Here is a 23,037-nt window from a genome sequence, read left to right as displayed (position 1 = left end):
CTGTAGCTTTGTAGTAAATTCTGAATTTTAGGAGCCTGATTCCTCCAGGTCAATTTTTATTTTTCAACATTGCTTTGGATATTGGAAGTCTTTTGTGTTTCCATACAAATTTAAATATTTTTTCTAGTTTTGTGAAAAATGGCATTGGTAATTTGATAGCAATTGTGTTAACTCTGTGAATTGCTTTGGGTGGTACAGTCATTTTTGACAATGTGTATTCTTCCAATCCAAGATCATTTTTATCTGTTTGTGTCATCTTTTATTTCTTCCCTCAGAGTCTTAGAGTTTTCAGAGTGCAGGTCTTTGGCTGCTTCAAATAGGTTTATTTCTAGGCATTTTATACTTTTTAGTGCAGTAGTAAATGAGATTGTTTCCTTAATTTCTCTCTGATCTTTTGTTATTAGTGTAGAGAAATGAAGCAGATTTTGCATCCTTCAAATTTGCTGAATTTATTGATGGTCTCTAGTAGATTTCTACTGGAATATTTAGGATTCTCTGTGTAAAGTATCATGTCATCTGCAAACAGTGACATGTTTAATTTTTTTCCAATTTATATTCTATTTGTTTCTTTCACTTCTCTGATTGCCATGGTTAGTACTTGCAAAACTATACTGGGCAAATTGCGAGAGTGAACATCCTTGTCTTGTTCCTCATATTAGAGGAAATTATTTCAGCTTTTTACCATTGAGAATGATGTTAGCTGTGGATTTGTCTTATAAGGCCTTTATGTTGATGTAGGTTCCCTCTGTGCCTCCTTTCTGGAGAAATTTTAGCAGAAATTTGTGTTAAATTTTGTCAAAAGCTTTTTTTGCATCTATTGAGATGATTATATGGTTTTTATTCTTCAGTTTATTAATGTGGTGTATCACAATGATTGATTTGTGGACACTGAAGAATCATTGCATCCCTGGGGTATATCCCACTTTATAATAGTGGATGAACCCTTTAAAATACTTTTGTATTTGGTTTGCTAATATTCTGTTGAGGACTTTTGCATCTCTGTTCATCAGTGACATTGGCCTGTAATTTTCTGTTTTTGTGTATGTGCCATTTTTGTCTGGTTTTGGTATAAAGGTGATAGTGGCCCCATAGAATTAGCTTGGGAATGTTCTTTCCTCTGCAGTTTTGGGGAAGAATTTTAATAGAATTGGCTAAATTCAGTTATTCTTTTTCATATGTTGTAATTGAAAGACTGAACATTGATACTCCTTCTCTTAAACTAAAATTTCTAAGTCAGATGTCTGTATGTCAAAGAGTAAAAAAAAAAAAAAGTCTGGATTTTGAAAAGTTAAAGTGATATTAGACTGGAAAAGAAAAGAGCAGTTCTATAGTTCAGTCAGGTTGGGAGTATAGAGATAAAGCCAGCTGCATAGTTATCAGAAACCTAGTTTCTTGCAAGGTCATGTGGTAGCTATAAAATACCATAAGCAGTTCCTCTCGGTGATACCACATTTTACACACACACACACACACACACACACACACGGTGCTTTGGTTGTGCTTTTTCTCAGGGCAGCACTGTGTCCTTAGTAAATCTCTCTTTCTAAACTTTGCAGTAATAAACCCATCTGTCACTCATCCCCTCTTCCCTTAGATCCCTCTCTAAACCTTCAGTGAGAACCTAAACCCTAAAAATAACACCACTTACCCATTTCCACAGTTGTTCTGTAGAGTTGATAAACCTGATATTATCAAATTGTATGCTTGTTTCTTTATTCATTTTATTTGCAATACTTATTCATTGAAATTGCTTATAAGTATTTTCACTGGTAAGGATTAATTTATGTTGCAATATTGAGTCCCTTTCCCCAGAGTTGAAATGTACATGATTGCCAGTCTCATGATTTTGAGGATAAGAATCTTTGAACTCATTTGATTAGGTTTTTCTAGAAATCAGAACAATTATAAACAAAAATTAGGATACTATTTACTTAGTATTTACAAACTGTAAAATCAAATTTAATTATGTTTAAATGTCTCAGTACTAAAAAAAGGTATGTATTTTCATTATTTCAAAAATTTAAAAAAAACTTTTAAATATTTCATTGTCTCCTATTTATCACAATGAAACTATTTCAAGAATGTTTTACCCAGCTTAACCAAGTTGTGACCCAAGTTGAAGATATCCTACTTTTGGGAAAGTAACAATTGTGCACAGATTCAACAATTTTTCTGCTCATATATCTTTTCTGAAAGGAAAAACAAAGGCAATAATGAACAGCAAAAATGCACAAAAATGTCTGGGTCTTGATATGGATCAGAATGTTATAGGAATATTGAAGTATAGTTGCAGTGAGACTGGAAAACACTGAGCAGAAACAATGGTAATATTTGTAAATATGCAAATATAAAATATCCCTTAAAATAGATTTTACTTCCAAATATATCAAATTGCAGATTAATCTATAACAACCAAAATAATTAGTTAAGGATAAAGGAAACATTTGCTAATTTTCTCATTTATCTGAGGGTGATACCTGTCATCACAGTTCAAAGTTATATCTTATCAAATAATATTGTTTGTTTTAATGTTTTCAAACTGTCACTAGTAAAAGTAAATGAAAATGTAAACCTACCTATGAAGAAAGAAAGCAGCAATAACAAAACTAAATACAAGAAAAAGATAGAAATAAAAACAACTTCTAAAACATTTTACGAAGAATAACTTAATATGGAGTAAATGGGAACAGTAATGTAGAAAAGAGATTTTACTTAGATGAGATTTTTCTTAGCTTAGAATATGACCAGATATATTTAAAACAGTCAGTATCCTCTCCTGTGACAGGATTCCATGAATAGCTATACTTTTATGAAAGTAATGTATACTTTTGTTAGGAGTCAAAAGTCATGACAAAAAAAACAAAAAACAAAAAAACAGCATCCAGCATTGATCTCATTCTAGAATGTCTAGAAAATTATTTTTACTATATGTAATGAAATGGAAAAAATACTATATAAATATATAAATGCTTTACATCAAACCAGCTTTGAAAATATATTTTTTCTCACAGACTACAGCCTCCTATGTTATAAAATAAAATATATAAGCCAGTCACAAAATATATAAGCCAGTCATAAGAGATATACCTAGGTCCATCATAGACATTTTAAAAATAATATATCAAAATGCACAAATATAAACAAAGCTTTTCATTATTTCAAAATTAAGAAAATTGAAATTAGACAAAGGTAATTCAATGCAGCATAAATAAACACTTTTATAACTATAAAAATTTCAAGGACAATTAAAATGTCATTTGATGCTTTTATACAAAATAGCCTAGCATTAAAATAGTGTTGCAAGAAGCAGCATGTATTAGGAAAGATTGTTTATAAATTCTATAAACAAAAATATATAGAAAATTAATCCTATAATGTACGATAACATTTATCTTGAGGTAAAACTTTAATACATGTTTGCCAGCAATTAATAATGTTGAAGAAAGAATGGATATATTTGCATAAGAAGCCATGGTTATAGTTGTTCCATCCATGAACCAGAGGTAAACTCTGATTCACAAAAAAACCTTTTGCTATCCTCCTCACTCATTTTTAGGTATGTCAAAAGCCCAGTGCAAATAATACATACCTAAGATGTCAATATCAATATAAAGACAAAACTAATGGTTTTTGTAGTGAATACATTTATTTGTCAAAGAAGGTATCTTCGGGAGTTCCTGTCATGGCTCAGTGATTAACAAATCTAACTAGGAATTATGAGGTTGCGGGTTCAATCCCTGGCTTTGCTCATTGGGTTAAGGATCTGGCATTGCCCTGAGCTGCGGAGTAGGTCACAGACGTGGCTCAGATTTGGCATTGCTGTGGCTCTGCCATAGGCCGGCAGCTACAGCTCTGATTAGACCCCTAGCCTGGGAACCTCCAAATGCCGTGAGTGCAGCCCTAGAAAAGACAAAAAGCTTTTGCTTTTGCTTTTTTTTTTTTTTAATCTTTGGGTTTACAATCTGATGGATGCCAGAAGCTGAGACTTCTTGTGGCCCAAACATGTAGACAGTTTACATACCAGTGTGGCAGTAGATGGGGTGAATCTAAGAGCTACATGCTACCATTTTCAGCTTGGAGCACCACTGGCAGAGCAAAACATTGAGGGAAGGAAGGATTTTCCTTTCTTGCACTCTGAAGAAACACTTCAGGTGTCTGAGCTTGAGAAATTACAGTGAATGCTGCTCTAGTCCAGGTCTTCTGTGGTCTACAAGTGAACTCAGCATTTGTGTTTAGAAAGTCCTAAACTTGATTGGTTTCAATCCAACAACTTTACTGTGAAATGTGACACCTAGAGCAGGCTATTTAAACTCTCTGAATCATAGATTTCTTATCTATAAAATGGAAATAATACTTTCTGCACAGTGTTGTTATAAAACTAATGCAAGATATTCTTCCTAAGTTACTTAAAATAGTGTTTAACATGGATGATCATCTCTCTGTTGTTAATCATTAAGTACAAAGAAACATTTGCTAAATTTTCACAACTCCCATAAATGTGTATAATACCAGATAAATTGATAACAAAACTACAAATAAAATAGTATTTGGTAGAACTATTAGGTATTTCAGAACATCCACATTCAAACTCTACATAATAACACAGTAAAAAATGTAGTTAAAGATAAATGGAATAGTATGTTTAAATAAAAACAGTACTGACAAACAAAACTATGGCCAAAACCTTGTGGGAGTCAAGTAAAGAGTCATATAATTTCCTTAGACAATAACCTACTGGAAACATACTCATTAAAATTTAATCAAAAATGAGTGAGGAGGATAGCAAGATAAAATATTGGATACCCAGTTCAGTTTGAATTTCAGATTTTTTAAGTATGTCCTAAATATTGCTTATCACCATTTATCTGAAATTAGAGTATTCAGTGTTTTATATTTTTATTTGACATACTGGAAACTTTTTTTTTGGTCTTTTTGCCATTTCTTGGGCTGCTCCCGCAGCATGTGGAGGTACCCAGGCTAGGGGTTGAATTGGAGTTGTAGCCACAAACCTATGCCAGAGCCGCAGCAACACAGGATCTGAGCCTCATCTGCAACCTACACCACAGCTCATGGCAATGCTGGATCCTTAACCCAATGAGCAAGGCCAGGGATTGAATCCACAACCTCATGGTCCCTAGTCGGATTTGTTAACTACTGAGCCACAATAGGAACTCTGACATATCTGGAAACTTTAAAGTAGACATCAGTAGACATTAAAGAATAAAAACTGGAGCATAAAAGTAAACAAATAGTCTAGGAATTACAAATTATATATATAATCTATGGATAATTAGCATGATAAAAACTTGAAAACATCAATTTCTTTTAGTGGCAAAGGCAATGTAAAGTTGCAAAAGGACGAATAACTCAAGGAAAAAGCAAAGATATTGTCATAATATTTGTAAAACATCGTACATCAAATTATTGGAAATAACCCAAAGAACTGATCAAATCAGCTAGGTGAAGTCAAAATCAAGGCAAATTGTCATTATAGAAACATAGCAAATGACAGAGAAAAGGTCTATGCTTTGTTAACAAGAAATAAAAGTATGGCCTAGTACTATTAAAAAAAAAAAAAGAATCCTAATCATGCAAATAAGTATGTTTTTGAATATATGCAAAGTAAAAATATATGAATTAAATTCCCTACATCTTTTGTTAACTCACTCTGTTTGATCAACTAAACAATGCATGTTCTTTATTTCCATGTAAAATATATGGAAAAACAACTCATTTAAAAAAAAAAAATCTAAGATAGTAAACTATGCTCTGGTTAACCAAGAACCTGATATGTTTGAATTTGCATTACAGAAATGTTACTTTTGGGAGTTCTCTGGTGGCCTAGCAATTAAGGAACCAGCATTGTTAGTGCCGTGGCTTGGGTTACTGCTGTGACATGGGTTTGAGCCTTTGCCCAGGAACTTCTACATGCTATTGGTGTGGCACAAAAATATTACTGGTAAAAATGTTTTTTATTTATGGAAGAAATTTTCACATATTGAAGTATGAGGAAGTCAATCTGGCTTATACTTTGTTTAACTTCAACTTTATGCTAGCTTGAACAGCCATTTTGTGGCCATTAAACATACATCTCACATTTGCTTTAACCATTAAAAGAATGCATTTGGAAGTCAAAATGGAGTAACTGTATTTTAGGCATTCAAAATGGAACAGAATGGCCATTGTGGATTTGGTTTTACACATATTCCTTGATTCCTGAGAACTTGAATATTCTGAATTTTATCAGACACAAAGATACCACCAGCCATTCTCAAAACAATATCTGCTAGCAGCTACCAGCTGCAACCTTGTGTCCTCAAAGTTTTCCATTGTAACCATGCAACTATTTCAGACCCCAACCAATTCTTGCTTAACAAGCACCCTTGCTTCTGGCCAGGTCTGATTATAATTCTTGACAAACAATTTATGTAATTCTATATTTTTGGTTATTTATGCCTGCCCCATTTTGTAGTTGGGTGGAAAACATTCACAGTGCTTCTTGAATCTATTTATTTTGGGTATAGTCGTCAGTTTGGTTCAGATAGAGCTTCTTTTTTTTTTTTTTTTTAATGGTGGCATTGAGGCATATGGAAGTTCCCAGGCTAGAGGTCAAATCAGAGCTGCAGCTGCCTGCCAAAACCACAGCAACACTGGATCTGAGCTGCATCTGTGACTGACCTACACCATAGCTTGCAGCAACCCTGGATCCTTAACCTACTGAGCAAGACCAGGGATCAAGGACGCATCCTCAAGGACACTAAGACTATGTCAGATTCTTAACCTACTGAGACACAATGGGAACTCCTAAAGCTCTTTTCCATTCCTATTATAGATTGTTTATTATTTCCATTGACAGTGATACAAAAGTTAATATCCTATAAGATCCAATAATCTGGGTGCTATAAAGAAGTATTTTCAGAGAGAAAAATAATGTGAAATCCAGAAGTCTGCCTCAGATTGCTTTACAACTTCTTTAAAGTTCTTCCTCTACTTTTAAGAAACTAAAACATGAACTCTTGTATGATGTATTATAAATGACTTTTAAAAGAAAACACCCAACCAGTGGATCTATAATCAGAATAATGATAGCCAATAAAACACATGTCCAGATCATTTAGAGGATTCCAGCTTGATTCTACAATGAAAGGCTAAGTGTTTATGTTTATATGATGGAGTTGGGGTGTTTTATTTACTTGAACAATAACTTTAATCAAAATAATGTTGATAGAGCAAAAATTTTTGCATACACTGAAATTTATAAAATATGGAGGCTTTAAAGGAAAAGAATAATTATAAATTAAATATTTCTAGAATGGATAAAACAAATCACAAAATTTTAAAATTCCCCTCAGTTTTATTGAAATATAACTGTTGTATAGCACTGTATAAATTTAAGGTGTTCAGCATAATTATTTGACTTACAAACATCATGAAATGATGTCACAAATTTACCGAACATTCATCATCTTGTAGATACAAAATTAAGATAATAGAAAAAATTATTTTTTCCTGTAGTAAGAAATCTAATGATTTATTCTCAACAATGGTCATATATAACATACAACTGTGTTAATTATACCCATCTTGTTGTATATTACATCCTTAGTACTTAATTATTTTATAGCTGCAAGTTTGTACATTTTCTACCTTCATCCAGTTGCCCCTCGCCTTCTCCCTAGCATAAAAATATTTTAAAAGCTGAAAAAGTTCACATATACAACCACAATTTAAAAAGCAACAATAATAACAACAGCATTTCTACATTTTCTTACATGTTCCAGGTGCATATTTTTTGCCCTTTTAAATGACAAGATTTTCCGAAGAGGAAATAATTTAGTCTCTTCTCTAACATGGTTGACGGGAATCTGGTTTTTATAATTTGGAGTCTTGGAAAGTTTCTTTTAGCCTCATACTTCATTAGTATGATATAAAGTTTTAGATTATTGTCAAAGTTGAGGAAAATTCTACTAATTTTGTGCATGCTGTTAGACTTCAGGAAATTTCAAATCATCTTAGATTTATATACCCCCATACCATTACTATCAGGTGCTGAAAGCCACATTCATATCTTTATGCGGTATCTGGCTTTGCTCTTTGGTGTCATAGTGCCTAGTGAGTCATCAAAACATAAGCATATTTCTGAAAGATAGATCTTCTCTGGTATAGATATCAGTAATTTACTATGTGATGCAGAATTCTGAGATGAATTCTGAGATTTCAGCCCCACAGTTTACACATCTTTCTGCTTCAGCGTAGGTAGAATTGTGAGTATGGTGGAGAGCACTCTCCAAATTAAGTGTAGTTATATGACAAATGTGAAGGGTTTGTTTGGATGTAAGGTCCTAAATCAGTGCACATAGAGTTGACGAAAAGATGATCATCCTGTATTGGCCTGACCTAATTAGGTAACCCCTAAAAATGATTGTGCTTTTCCTGAAGTGAGAGATTCAGAGAAAGAAGATGTAAGATGGCCTAGAGGGAGCTACATCGCAAGAAAATGTGAGTAGCCTCTAGAAATAAAACCTCTATCTGACAGGCAGAAAGACAATGGAGGCCTCAGTCCTAAAAATGCAAAGAGCTTAATTTTATCAAAAAAATCCCTATGCTTAAGAGGACCCTGAGTTACAGAAAGGATTAAAATCAAACCGGAACTTTGGTTTATGCTTTGTAAAACCCTAGTGATAGAATTCCACACAGCCATGTTAAGACTTTTGACTCATAAATTTTATTTTTATTTTTTGCTTTTTTTTTTTAGGGCTGCAACTTGGAATATGGAGGTTCCCAGGCTGGGGGTCTCATCAGAATTACAGCTGCTGGCGTATACCAGAGCCACAGCAACACCAGATACAAGCCATGTCTGTGACCTATACAACAGCTCATGGCAATGCTGGACCTTTTTGTTTTGTTTTGTTTTTTGTTTTTTTGTTTTCACCTTATTTATTACACTTTCTTTTTTTTCTTTTTTTTTTTTCTTTTCCCACTGTACAGCAAGGGGGCCAGGTTATCCTTACATGTATACATTACAATTACATTTTTCCCCCAGCCTCTCTTCTGTTGCAACATGAGTATCTAGACAAAGTTCTCAATGCTATTCAGCAGGATCTCCTTGTAAATCTATTCTAAGTTGTGTCTGATAAGCCCAAGCTCCCGATCCCTCCCACTCCCTCCCCCTAACATCAGGCAGCCACAAGTCTCTTCTCCAAGTCCATGATTTTCTTTTCTAAGGAGATGTTCATTTGTGCTGGATATTAGATTCCAGTTATAAGTGATATCATATGGTATTTGTCTTTGTCTTTCTGACTCATTTCAATCAGGATCAGAGTCTCTAGTTCCATCCATGTTGCTGCAAATGGCATTATGTCATTCTTTTTATGGCTGAGTAGTATTCCATTGTGTATATATACCACCTCTTCCGAATCCAATCATCTGTCGATGGACATTTGGGTTGTTTCCATGTCTTGGCTATTGTGAATAGTGCTGCAATGAACATGCGGGTGCACGTGTCTCTTTTAAGTAGAGTTTTGTCCGGATAGATGCCCAAGAGTGGGATTGTGGGGTCATATGGAAGTTCTATGGATAGATTTCTAAGGTATCTCCAAACTGTTCTCCATGGTGGCTGTACCAGTTTACATTCCCACCACCAGTGCAGGAGGGTTCCCTTTTCTCCACAGCCCCTCCAGCACTTGTTATTTGTGGATTTATTAATGATGGCCATTCTGACTGGTGTGAGGTGATATCTCATGGTAGTTTTGATCTGCATTTCGCTTATAACCAGCGATGTTGAGCATTTTTTCATGTGTTTGTTGGCCATCTGTACATCTTCAGGTCTTTTGCCCCTTTTTCCATTGATTGATTGGCTTTTGTGCTGTTGGGTTGTATAAGTTGTTTATATGTTCTAGAGATTAAGCCCTTGTCCGCTGCATCATTTGACACTGTTTTCTCCCATTCTGAAAGTTGTCTTTGTGTTTTCTTTTGGGTTTCCTTTGCTGTGCAAAAGCTTTTCAGCTTGATGAGGTCCCATGGGTTTATTTTTGCTCTAATTTCTATTGCTTTGGGGGACTGACCTGAGAACATATTCATGATGTTGATGTCAGAGAGTGTTTTGCCTATGTTTTCTTCTAGGAGTTTGATGGTGTCCTGCCGTATATTTAAGTCTTTCAGGCATTTGGAGTGTATTTTTGTGCATGGTGTGAGGGTGTGTTCTAGTTTCATTGCTTTGCATGCAGCTGTCCAGGTTTCCCAGCAAGGCTTGCTGAATAGACTTTCTTTTTCCCATTTTGTGTTCTCGTCTCCCTTGTCAAAGATGAATTGACCCTAGGTGTCAGGGTTTATTTCTGGGTTCTCTATTCTGTTCCATTGGTCTGTCTGTCTGTTTTGATACCAGTACCACACTGCTTTGATGACTGTGGCTTTGTAGTATTTCTTGAAGTCTGGGAGAGTTATGCCTCCTGCTTGGTTTTTGTTTCTCAGGATTGCTTTGGCGATTCTGGGTCTTTTGTGGTTCCATATAAATGTTTGGAGTGTTTGTTCTAGTTCTGTGAAAAATGTCCTGGGCAATTTGATAGGGATTGCATTGAATCTGTAGATAGCTTTGGGTAGTATGGCCATTTTTACAATATTGATTTTCCCAATCCAGGAACATGGAATATCTTTCCATTTCTTTACATCTTCTTTGATTTCTTTGATTAAAGTTTTATAGTTCTCGGCATATAGGTCCTTTACCTCCTTGGTCAGGTGTATTCCGAGGTACTTGATTTTGTGAGGTGCAATTTTAAACAGAATTGTATTGTTGTATTCCTTTTCTAATATTTCATTGCTGACATACAGAAATGCAACTGACTTCTGAATGTTAATATTTTTTTTTTTTTTTGGTCTTTTTGCTATTTCTTGGTCTTGGGCTGCTCCCACGGCATATGGAGATTCCCAGGCTAGGGGTCCAATCGGAGCTGTAGCCACCAGCCTACACCAGAGCCACAGCAACGCGGGATCCAAGCCGCATCTGCAACCTACACCACAGCTCACGGCAACGCCGGATCGTTAACCCACTGAGCAAGGGCAGGGATCGAACCCGCAACCTCATGGTTCCTAGTCGGATTCGTTAACCACTGCGCCATGATGGGAACTCCTGAATGTTAATCTTATATCCTGCTACTTTGCTGAATTTATGAATCAGTTCAAGGAGTTTTGGGGTTGAGTCCTTAGGGTTTTCTATGTATAGTATCATGTCATCTGTATACAGTGACAGTTTGATCTCTTCTCTTCCTATATGGATGCCTTTTATTTCTTTGGTTTGTCTAATTGCTGTGGCTAGGACTTCCAAATTGATGTTGAAGAGCAGTGGTGAGAGTGGGCATCCCTGTCTTGTTCCCGATTGGAGTGAGAAGGCTTTCAGTTTTTCCCCATTGAGTGTTATATTTGCTGTGGGTTTGTCATAAATGGCTTTGATTATGTTCAGGAATGTTTCCTCTATACCCACTTTGGCGAGGGTCTTGATGATGAATGGATGTTGGACTTTGTCAAATGCTTTTTCTGCGTCTATTGAGATGATCATACGATTTTTGACTTTTCGTTTTTGTTAATGTGGTGTATGATGCTGATTGATTTGCATATGTTGAACCATCCTTGTGAACCTGGGATGAACCCAACCTGGTCATGGTGTATAATTTTTTTGATATGTTGTTGGATTCGGTTGGTTAAGATTTTGTTGAGACTTTTTGCATCTATATTCATCAATGATATTGGGCGATAGTTTTCTTTTTTGGTGGTATCTCTGTCTGGTTTTGGAATGAGGGTGATGGTGGCATCATAGAATGTCTTTGGGAGTAGTCCTTCTTCTTCAACCTTTTGAAAGTGTTTAAGGAGGACGGGCACCAGTTCCTCTTTATATGTTTGATAGAATTCACCTGTGAAGCCACCTGGTCCTGGGCTTTTATTTGTAGGGAGTGATTTTATGACCTCTTCAATTTCATTTCTAGTGATGGGTCTGTTCAGTTGGTCTGTTTCTACTTGATTCAGTTTTGGCAGGCTGTAAGATTCTAGAAAATTGTCCATTTCTTCCAGATTGTCAAGCTTGTTGCCGTATAGTTGTTCATAGTATTCTCTTATGGTTTTTTGTATTTCTGCTGTATCCTGTTGTGATTTCTCCTTTTTCATTTATAATTTTCGTTATTTGGGTTCTTTCTCCCCTCTTTTTAGTGAGTCTGCCCAGGGGTTTGTCAATTTTGTTCACCTTTTCAAAGAACCAGCTCTTGGTTTTATTAATTTTCTCTATTGTTTTTTGAGTCTCTATTTTATGGATTTCTTCTTTGATCTTTATAATTTCCTTCCTTCTGCTGACTTTAGGACTTTTTTGTTCTTCCTTTTCTAATTCATTTAGGTGGAGGGTTAAGTTGTCAATTTGGGATCTTTCTTCTTTTTTGAGAAAGGCCTCTATTGCTATAAATTTCCCTCTGAGCACTGCTTTTGCAGCATCCCATAGATTTTGAGAGGTTGTGTCTTCATTATCATTTGTTTCAAGGTAGTTTTTAATTTCCTTCTTGATTTCCTCATTGACCCATTGGTTTTTTAGTAGCATGTTTTTTAGTCTCCATGCAGTAGGTTTTTTCTCTTTCCTTTTCCCATGGTTGATTTCTAATTTCATGGCCTTGTGGTCCGAGAAGATACTTGAGATAATTTCTATGCTCTTAAATTTGTTGAGGTTAACTTTGTGTCCCAATATGTGGTCGATTCTTGAGAATGTTCCATGAGCATTTGAGAAGAATGTGTCTTCTGCTTTTTTTGGATGTAGTGTCCTGAAGATATCAATGAAGTCTAACTTTTCTATTGTTTCCTTTAGGATCTCTGTTGCTTTATTGGTTTTCTGTCTAGAGGATCTGTCCATTGATGTGAGGGGGGTTTTAAAGTCTCCTAGTATGATTGTATTCTCATCAATATCTCCCTTTATGTCTGCTAATATTTGTTGTATGTATCTGGGTGCTCCTGTATTTGTTGGCGATAGTAACATCCTCTCCTTGGATGGATCCATCAATCATTAAGTAGTGTCCTTCTTTGTCTTTCTTTATGTCTTTTGTCTTAAAGTCTATTTTGTCTGATATGAGCGTTGCTACTCCTGCTTTTCTGTCATGTCTATTGGCGTGAAATATTTTTCCCCACCCTTTCACTTTCAATCTATATGTATCTTTTGTCCTAAGGTGAGTTTCTTGAAGGTTTTTGCCTTTTTATCCACTCAGCCACTCTGGGTCTTTTGATTGGGGCGTTCAGTCCATTGACATTTAAGGTGATAATTGATAGATGATTATTTATTGCCATTTGAACCTCGTGTTCCAGTTGATTCTATGGTTCTCCATTCTTCCTTTCTTTTTTTCTTTGGTTGGATGGTCTCTTGTTATTATCTGCTTGAGTGTATTTTTTTTTTCATTTTTTGCGAATGCAATGTTTGGTTTTGGCTTGTGGTTGCCCTGTTTTTTTAGTATGCTAACACCTTCCTATAATTGTGTGTTTTAGCCTGATGGTCCTATAAGTTCAAACACTTCATTACTATATTAAAATTAAGAAGAGAAACATACAAACAAACAAAAAGGGTTATTTACTTCCTAACATCCCTTGCCCACATTTTATGGTTTTGATGACTCTTTTTTTCTTTTTTTTCTTTTTAATATTATTTTGTTTGAGGCCTGTTCAAGATTAAAGCTGTATGCTGGCTTATTTGAGTGAGTGCTCTCTGATTGTGGTTTCCTCAGTCCTAGTTCTTCCTCTTCTTCTTCTTTTTTTTTTTTCTTTTCTTTTTTCTTCCCTTTCCTTCCTTTCTTTTTGGTTTAGAGAAGCCCTTTCAATATTTCCTTGAACCTGGGTTTTGTGTTGCTGTATTCTTTAAGTTTTTGTTTGTTGGAAAAGAATTTCATTTCCCCTTCTATTTTAAATGATATTCTTGCTGGATAGATTATTCTAGGGTGCATATTTTTTCCTTTGAGCACTTTAAATATCTCTTGCCATTCCCTCCTGGCCTGTAGTGTTTCTGTAGAGAAGTCAGCTGATATTCTTATGGGGGTTCCCTTGTAGGTAACACTCTGTTTTTCTCTTGCTGCCTTTAGGATCCTCTCTTTATCACTAACTTTTGCCATTTTTATTATGATGTGTCTTGCTGTGGGTCTGTTTGGGTTCAGTTTGTTTGGGGCCCTCTGTGCTTCTTGTATCTTGACCCCTGCATCCTTTAGATTTGGGAAGTTTCCAGCGATAATTTCTTCAAATATATTTTCCATCCCCTTATCCTTTTCTACTCCTTCTGGAATTCCTATTATGCGTAGATTGGCTTGCTTTATATTATCCCATAGGTCTCTTATATTGCTTTCCAGTTTTTTGATTTGGTTTTCTGTCTGTTGACCGGATTGAGTGATTTCCATTATTCTATCTTCCATATCACTGATTCGTTCTTCTGCATTATTGCAATGCCAGATCTTTAACCCAATGAGTGAGGCCAGGGATCGAACCCACAACCTTATAGTTCCTAGTTGGATTCATTTCCACTGCACCATGACTAGAAACCTGACTCATAAATTTTAGATAGAAAACCAGTATTATTTTAATTATTAAAACTACAGTTTTTTGTTATTCAGTGACAGAATATTATAGTAGTAATATATGCATGGCCTTTCTAAAATTTTTATATATCACTTAACACTAAACTCAAAGTATTTCCAACTCAGTTTCCCCTTAGCCTGATCTTGAAAATACCTATAACTATTCCTTTGTATTTGCCTCCCCCCAAATAAAGAGGAAATACTAATGGAAAGAGATAGAAATTGCCAGAGTTCAACTATTTTAAGTGTTAAAATTACACAACATGTAAGAAAATCTGAAGCAATTTTGATGGCCCCTCCTTGAATGTTGGGAGGGGCCCATACACATGAAATACTAAAATACGTAAAACATAAGTTTCCCTTGTGTCAACACTGGGATAAACACTTTTTTGAATAATCTCATTTAATAGTTAAAGCTATGATTTTTAAAGTTAGAAAGCAATTTATTTTACTACAGATCCTGTGATCCTTATTGTTATGCCACATTCAATTGCAATGGTCAAATTTCTTTGCATTATTAACATTAAAAATGTGAAAATGAACATATCATGGCCAATATCTAGAAACCTGTACCAATAGTCTTAGACTGACTCTAATCTTTTTTACCAGTTAAGATTAGATTCTATTTGTTTTGATATCCTAAAATTCAGTAACTATACCCAAATGCATTATTTAACATAAAAATTACAGCATACTAGGTCTTGTGTTGGGGCAAGATCTTGGACCTATAGTTGGAAGGGAATCTTAGAACTGTTTCTAGAAGGAAAGGCCATTGACCAGTGCATTGTGGGTATTACATGGCTGTGCCTTTTTGAAAAACAGTGTGAAGCAGTGTTGAAATAAAGTTCTCAGGTGAAAATAGTAGGGCTATTGGGTCATAATCCTGCATCTTTTAAACTTGGAGTCATCATTAGGACAATTTAAAAAAATATTTTCTTGAAGGTATTGCAAACAAAATCCAGATAAAAATGATAATTTATCATTATGGTAGGCTGGTACCCTGGGTTTAAATGTGATTTTCTCAGAAACTTTAGAACTTAAATTGAGAGTGAGCTCAGAAAATTAACTTTTGAGAAAAAGGTATAAATCCTTTCTCCTCTACAAGATAGAATAATGTTAAATTCACAGCATTTCTTTTTCCATACTGGGAACCAACTAATATCATACTCCTTGGAAGATAGCTGTCTATCAATCTTTTTCAATTCAGAACAAATTAAGACTTTCAAAAAAGTCAAAGAAATTGAAGCTATCATTTTCTTTTGAGAAATAGAAACTAGATGGGATAGGGGAAACTGGGAGTTCATGGAAACAGTATTGCTATTTGCCATGTTCTTAAGAGAATAAAATGCAAATAAGATACAATTGTTAAGAATTTTAAATAGGGAATTTATATTCTTGAAAGCAGCTAGAGTTGTCAGAGAATAAAACAAAAACAATTATATGGATACATGTGATAGTATCTTCCCATCTATTTTTTATTGAAAATCTCAAATAAATTACAAATGAAATAAGTTTGTGTGATTTTGAATGCTTAAAGTCAGAAGCATCAGAACAACAATTTGTAAAAGACAAATTTCATAGTGATAATTGTAAGATCAATTAATTGTTTTTCGATTGTTATTTGTGGCTATGGTAATTTATTTTAATGAAATAAATATTAGTTAATTTAAGATACACATGCAGACCTGAAGGCAAAATATGTGAAATTAGAACCAGGAAATTTTTGTTGTTTGCCCTGATTTTTTAAAATAAATATATTTCATAATTTTTTTGATGTTCAGCATTGATTGATAATTTGAAAATACTGGTATTACATACTCTATATTTCTTCATTGTGTAATTGCTAGGACACTTTAGTGACTGCCTCTTTTAAAGGAAGCTATGCTCTTCAGTCTTCCAATGTCACAAGCCTCCCCAACTGCTTACATGCTTAGTGTCCTAAAGCATTTAAGCTTGATTATTGTCTTGTATACATGCAGCCACATAAATAATTAGGGGTTCATGATAAAAACAGATATATCCTTGTTGTCATTCATGTTACTAATATTTGTGATAATGTAAATGTATTTAATAGTTCCCAACTCAATATAAAACAGAATTTTAACTCATAAATGAATTTATAAGCTATAAATATATTAAAACTGAAAATCATGCAACTCAGTAAGCATTTATTAATTCCTATTTGTGCAAAGCATAGTGTCGTGTCCTTTGATACCACTTCTGACCTCCAGTAACCTACTCCTATTCCTTGTTCCTTGTATGATGGAGATATATATGCATAACTATGAAATAAAGTAGAATTTGAAAAAATACAACACATAATGATCAGATAGTGGTGTGCTTGAAAATTATATTTTTTCTTCAGGGGAATTGAGAAGATTTTGTTTAAAAGGTGACAATCTTTGTTTTGAAAGATGAGTGGTCTTTTATTTATTGGCGATAGGGATACCTAAAAACTGAGCAAAGGAAAAAGAAAGCATAGGAATATCAAATACTTTAGAGACTGGTAAATATTATTTTTTGCCATTCTTTAAGTAAAATATATGTATTAGAGGGTAAAAAAAAGTAACTTGAGCCAGAACTCAGAGAACATGACACCTAATTTAAATAGTGTTTCAGTTAGAATAAGTTAAATTATGGTGCATTAGCAAAAAACACTAAAAAAAAAAACTAAATAATAGTAGCTTAAAGAGAATTGGTTTATTTTCTGTTTATATGGATATCTTGGGTTACCATGGGCTTTGTTTCCTGTCATAGTAATTCAGGAAACCTGCCTACTAAAGGTAGCATCTGTCATTTAGAATTTTTCTCAGCACTGAGGAAGGAGTGAGCAACATAGTTAATCACTTAGTGAAAGACTCCATCTGGAAGAAATATCACTTCCATGCATGATTTATTAACCAAAATAAGGTGTTTGGCCATGTCTAACTGTCGAGAGAGAAAATTACCCATGCATGTCTCAGGTTTCTGAATAATATGAGCTAAGACATTTATACTTAGGTAAGGATTGTTAGTATAAGAACATATTCTAGGATAATAAAATTTAGAGATATCTTCCTCCCTGGAGAGGTCTCAAGTTAGTAAAGATAAAGATATTTTCTTTTTCTTTTTTTTTAAATTTCACAATACATTATTTTTTTCTACTATACAACATGTTAACCCAGTTACATATACATGTATACATTCTTTTTTCTCACATTGTCATGCTCTGTCATATGTGATCAGACATAGTTCCTAGTGCTACACAGCAGGATCTCATTGCTAATCCATTCCAAAGGCAATATTCTGCATCTATTAACCCCAAGCTGCCAATTGATCCCACTCCCTCCCCCCCCTTGGAAACCACCCCCACCCCCTTGGCAATCACAAATCTATTCTCCAAGTCCATGATTTCCTTTTCTGTGGAAAGGTTCGTTTGTACCAAATATTAGATTCCAGATATAAGTGATATCATATGGTATTTGTATTTCTCTTTCTGACTTACTTCACTCAGTAGGAGAGTCTCTAGTTCCATCCATGTTGCTGCAGATGGCATTATTTTGTTCTTTTTTATGGCTGAGTAGTATTTAATTGTGTACACACACACACACACACACACACACACACACACACACACACATTCCTAATCCAATCATCTGTCGATGAACATTTGGCTTCTTTCCATGTCTTGGCTATTGCAAATAGTGCTTCAATGAACATGTGGGTACATGTATCTTTTTTAAGGAAAGATTTGTCCAGATATATGCCCAAGAGTGGGATTGTAGGGTCACATGGTAGTTCAATGTATAGATTTCTAAGGTACCTCCATACTGTTCTCCATAGTGGTTTATACCAGCTTACATTCCCACCAACAGTGCAGGGGATTCCTTTTCTCCACACCCCCTCCAGCAATTGTTATTTGTGGGCTTATTAATGATGGCTATTCTGACTGATATGAGGTGGTATCTCATGGTAGCTTTTTGTTTTTTTGTTTTTTGTCATTTCCAGGGTTGCACTCATGGCATATGGAGGTTCCCAGGCTAGGGGTCTAATCAGAGCTGTAGCTGCTGGCCTATGCCAGGGCCACAGCAACACCATATCCAAGCTGTGTCTGTGACCTACACCACAGCTCAGGGCAATGCCAGATCCTTAATCCACTGAGCAAGGCCAGGGATCACAGCTGCAACCTCATGGTTCCCAGTCAGATTCATTAACCACTGAGCCACGAAGGGAACTCCTCTCATGGTGGTTTTGATTTGCATTTCTTTAATAATTAGTGATGTTGAACATTTTTTCATGTGCTTATGTGCCATTTGTATGTCTTCTGTGGAGAAATGTCTATTCAGGTCTTTTGCCCATTTTGCAATTGCTTTGTTGGCTTTTTTGCTGTTGAGTTGTATAAGTTGTTTGTATATTTTAGACATTAAGCCCTTGTCAGTTGCATCATTTGAAACTATATTCTCCCATTCTCTAAGTTGTTTTTTTGTTTTTCTTATAGTTTCCTTTGCTGTGCAAATGCTTGTCAGTTTGATTAGTTCCCATTGGTTTATTTTTGCTTTTATTTCTCTTGCTTTGGGAGATTGACCTGAGAGAACATTTGTAAGGTTAATGTCAGAAAATGTTTTGCCTATGTTCTCTTCCATTAGTTTGATGATGTCTTATCTTATGTTTAAGTCTTTAAGCCATTTTGAGTTTATTTTTGTTCATGGTGTGAGGATGTGTTCTAGTTTCATTGATTTGCATGCTGTCCAGGTTTCCCAGCAGTCTTTGCTGAAAAGACTGTCTTTTTCCCATTTTATGTTCTTGCTTCCTTTGTTAAAGATTAATTGACCACTGGTGTCTGGTTTTATATCTGGGTTATCTATCCTGTTTAATTTGTCAGTATGTCTGTTTTTGTACCAGTACCACACTGTCTTGATTACTGTGGCTTTGTAATATTGCCTGAGGGTACATACCTTAACATAATAAAAGCCATATATGACAAACCCTCAGCCAATATAATACTCAATGGAGACAAGCTGAAAGCCTTCCCACTAAAATCTGGAATAAGACAAGAATGTCCACTCTCACCACTGCTATTCAACATAGTTTTGGAAGTCCTAGCCACAGCAATTAGACAAACAAAAGAAATAAAAGGCATCCATATAGGAAGAGAAGAGATCAAACTGTCACTGTATGCAGATGACATGATACTATATATAGAAGACTCTGAGGACTCAACCCAAAACTGCTTTAACTGATCAAAGAATTCAGCATAGTAGCAGGATATAAGATTAACATTCAGAAGTCAGTCACATTTCTGTATGCCAGCAATGAAATATTAGAAAAGGAATACAAAAATACAATACCTTTTAAAAATTTCACCCAAAAAAAATCAAATACCTGGGAATACACCTGACCAAGGAGGTAAAAGACTTATATGCCGAGAACTATAAAACATTAATCAAGGAAATTAAAGAAGATGTAAAGAAATGGAAAGATATTCTATGTTCCTGGGTTGGAAAAATTAATATTGTAACAATGGCCATACTACCCAAAGCAATCTACAGATTCAATGCAATCCCTATCAAATTACCCATGACATTTTTCTCAGAGCTGGAACAAGCAATCCAAACATTTATATGGAACCACAAAAGACCAAGGCAATTCTGAGGAACAAAAACCAAGCTGGAGGCCTACCTCTCCAAATGAAGAAATTTCTGAGGAAAGTTTAGTCTACCACCTGAAGATGATAACATCTTTTTCCGGAAGGTAAGATGAGTCTGTTACCAGAATCCTGATATAAGATGAAAGTCCTATAAACTCAGAATTCCTCTGTTTTATTACATCTCAGTGCATGTGCAAATGCCATCTAGCCTTCACCATGTCATCCTGTGTGGATTGGGATTTGGGTGTTACTTGGGTCGTTGCTGCTTTTTTCATGAGTAATATATTCTTTGTCTCTTACCCAGAGATCTCTCAGATTTTCTGTCAGGGTACAAATATAATTCTCTGAGAACTAATCTGTTATCTTTAAAGTAGGGTAAAATCTCAAAAATTTCACAACTTCTGAGGTAACTTTTATCATGGAAACAGGGAAGTACAGTCTAACATGAGCCTAGAAAGGACAGATCTGGAATAGCAGTAAACCACTAGAATGACTCTGAAGTGTGAAAAAGAAACTGGGGATAATTCTTTTCATTCATTGGCTTCTTACTATTTTATGGAAGGCATCCTGGTTATAGTAAACCTGTACTTGCATGTAATACTATATTCAGACCCAAATAAGAATAGGTCTTAGGGACTCTGAGTTCCATTCCTTGGTGAATCCTATATGTAACAAATATAAACACTTAAAAGAGGAAGTTCCCTGGTGGCCTAATGGGTTAAGGATCTGGTATTGTCACTGCTGTCACTTGGATTTGATCCCTGGCTTGGAATTTCTGACTGCTGCAGGCACAGCCAATGTAAACATACAAAACAAAAACAAACAGAATGGAATAAAGACTTAAAGGAAAGTTTGAGATTTTTGTCATTTTTCTTCTGATGTTCAACATTTTCATAAAGTGCAAACTGATAAAACATTTGTTTGGTGGCTAACATTAGTCCAGTCCCAAGTAGACACTTTTTCTATATCTTTTTTTCTCTGGAAGCAAAAGTTGCTTATATTTGAATGACATGAATATGCCTGGGCTCTGTTGCAATATGTGTCAGAAACAAATACTGCTTTATGGTATGGGAAAGATTTGTGCAGAGAAAGTGTTTAAATGTAGGCAGAATAATGGCCCATCCAAGATTTTCAGAGTCTTAACACCCATAATTTGTATGTGTTACTTTATATGGCAAAGGGAATTTTGTAGAAATCACTAAGGTTAAGGACCCTTGATTATCTAGGTGGGGTGAAACCAACCACATAAGACCTTAAAGTAGAGGATCTTCCCCAGCTATGACTAAAGATGAAGTACCTATGGAAGAGGATCAGAGACAAGCAACTCTTTGTTGGTTTTGAAGATGGTGGTGGGAGACAGGTGGACCAAGTGATAACAAATTGAAATTATAATGGAGTCATTATAGTTCAGGCATATAAAAATAGTTAGGTGGCCACTGAGAACCTAGTTTCAAAAACTGTCCCTGCACAACCAAGAACTTGAACTTTCTGTGAACTATACATAACCCAAGGACACCAGCATTTTTTAAAACAACATCTGCAAGCTACAACCTGTATCTCAAGGTTGTTCCCCATTTTAATTATGCGGCCATTTCAGACCTCAACAAATCCTTACTTAAGTACCCTTGCTACTTCCCAGCTTCAATTACAATTCTTTCTTTTTTGTTGTTGATTTTTTCTTCCCCATTTTTTTTTATTACTCAAATGAATTTATCACATCTGTAGTTTTATAATGATCATAACAATCTGATTTCACAGGATATCCATCCCACAGCCCAGGCACATCCCCCTACCCCCCAAACTATCTCCTCTGGAGACCATAAGTTTTTCAATGTCTGTGAGTCAGCATCTGTTCTGCAAAGAAGTTCAGACTCTCCTTTTTTCAGATTCCAAATGTCAGTAAAAGCATTTGATGTTGGTGTCTCATTGTATGGCTGACTTCACTTAGAATGATAGTTTCTAGGACCATCCATGTTGCAAAAAATGTTTATCAATTCTTTTTTTTTTTTTGGTCTTTTTTTCTTGCCATTTCTTGGGCTGCTCCCGTGGCATATGGAGGTTCCCAGGCTAGGGGTTGAATCGGAGCTGTAGCTGCCAGCCTATGCCAGAGCCACAGCAACGCAGGATCCGAGCTGCGTCTGTGACCTACACCACAGCTCATGGCAACACTGGATCCTTAACCCACTGAGCAAGGCCAGGGATCGAACCCGCAACCTCATGGTTCCTAGTCGGATTCGTTAACCACTGCGCCATGACGGGAACTCCTATTTATCAATTCTTGATAAACCATTCTTACAACCCATTGTAACTTTGTGGTTTTTGTACTTATAAGACTTCCCCATCTTGTAGTTTAGAGGAACGCAATTCAGGGGCTTTTTGCATCTCTATTTCCCAGGCTAACAACCACTCCCCCAAACAGCTTTTCATTTCAATCAGGTGACTGTCGCTGAAATTTTGGTTAGCACAAGGAATGCGAATAGCCTCTAGAATATGGAAAAGGAAAGGAAATTGATGCTCACACAGAGCCTTGAGGTAGGAATACAGCCCTTGACAACACCCTTGAAATTAGCCTAGTTAGACTCATGTTGGACTTCTGACATGCAGGACTATAAGATAATTTTTTTGAAGCCGTTAAGTTTGTGCTAATTATTAGCACAGGAGTAGAAAAGAAACAGAGTACAGGAAAAGTCAGCTGAATCAATCCTGCCTCTAGAATAGCCTGGATGCAACTGATTCTTATACAAGTATCATTTCCTATTTGTGGTGTGCACACATTGTATTGCTTCTTTTATAGTTCCCATTTGTGATTCATTATATATGAAAGAATTGTATATG

This window comes from Phacochoerus africanus, chromosome 1 (assembly GCF_016906955.1).
Source record: "Phacochoerus africanus isolate WHEZ1 chromosome 1, ROS_Pafr_v1, whole genome shotgun sequence".
NCBI classification, from domain to species: domain Eukaryota; kingdom Metazoa; phylum Chordata; class Mammalia; order Artiodactyla; family Suidae; genus Phacochoerus; species Phacochoerus africanus.
This window is presented reverse-complemented; position numbering follows the sequence as displayed.